Consider the following 938-nt stretch of genomic DNA (forward strand, 5'->3'; position numbering starts at 1 on the left):
GAGAATGGAGCTCAGCCTGTCTCCGGCTCTGTTCTTTGACCTCCTTCCGAAACCAAAAGAGTTCTCTTTCAGCCTCCTCGGCTTTGAAGTGAGAGATACGCGACTCCCGGAAACTTCCGTCGAGCGCCGCATTGAACACCCTCATCCCCTGCACGAACTTAATGTAGGAAAAGGAAACCAAAAAAAAAAATAATTTAGATCAATGTTCAAAGGATAAACCTCGTTGATTAAGCTGGAGCCTTCGGCGACTAGTTTCCTCCTTGACTCTTCGTCCAGCGACTTATGAGTAGTAAAACCGGAAGGGAGGTCGGCAAAAACGTCGCTGGGAATGGGAACCTCGCTGGTTCCGCTCCTTTCCCCTGGGGAGAAACTAGGGTTCCATTATGGCAGCGGAAGGTTTCCCAAGACGTTCTCAGAGGCAACTCCCTTGCCTTTCTGAGACCTGATTCTCTGCCTCTGAGCAGGCAAGACATCAATGACCGGTTCTACGTCATACCGAACGTCAAGAGGCTGAGAGAGGGCTCGAGATCGATGGAGCTCCACCGCGCTTCGAATCCATTCAACGGTAAAGGAATTCCAGAAGAACAGCCTGCCGCGGAGAAGATCTCGCTTGGCAAAAAGATCGGCAGAAGTCGGCGGAAGGATCCTGTTCACTGCAAGATAATAAAAAAAATCATCTTCGCATGTTTTCAAGGTATCAAAACGAAAAACATAACTATTCATATTACCACGGGTGAAGTTCCACTCCCGACGGAATAGGTGGAGGTAGCTCTCCTCGACAGACTTCCCATCTATCCGGACAAAGAAAAAGCACTCGAACCATGTCTTAGGATGTGAAGTGTGCCCCTGAATTATAGCCATGCCCTTCTTTGGCGCCATGCGGTATGAGCCATCGTTCCCCGTTCCTCTTGTAAACCAAAATCCCTCGAAGTCGCCAG

The sequence above is a fragment of the Brassica oleracea genome, chromosome C7 (assembly GCF_000695525.1).
Source record: "Brassica oleracea var. oleracea cultivar TO1000 chromosome C7, BOL, whole genome shotgun sequence".
Lineage (NCBI taxonomy): Eukaryota > Viridiplantae > Streptophyta > Magnoliopsida > Brassicales > Brassicaceae > Brassica > Brassica oleracea.